Here is a 291-nt window from a genome sequence, read left to right as displayed (position 1 = left end):
CCCCCCAGTCTGCTCCTCTTGTCTTCTTGCCTCTGGCATTATGAGGTCTCGGCTTCGAAAAGCAGGATTTGCCTTCTAGAATTGGGGGTGGGGGTACTCGACTAGGACCCAGGGTCGGTCAAGCAGGACTGGGGTGGGAGTACTGGAAAGGGGTGTCGCGGGGGTCCCGATTCACACGCGGCCCGCAGGGAAGGGCAACCCCGGGAACGGGCACCAGGCCCGCGGCGATGGAGGGGCGGCTGAGAGACTGGCCCCGCCCCGCGGACCCCGCGCGGGTCCCCAGACGGGGGG

The sequence above is a fragment of the Herpailurus yagouaroundi genome, unplaced genomic scaffold (assembly GCF_014898765.1).
Source record: "Herpailurus yagouaroundi ecotype Mexico unplaced genomic scaffold, PumYag 249, whole genome shotgun sequence".
NCBI classification, from domain to species: domain Eukaryota; kingdom Metazoa; phylum Chordata; class Mammalia; order Carnivora; family Felidae; genus Herpailurus; species Herpailurus yagouaroundi.
This window is presented reverse-complemented; position numbering follows the sequence as displayed.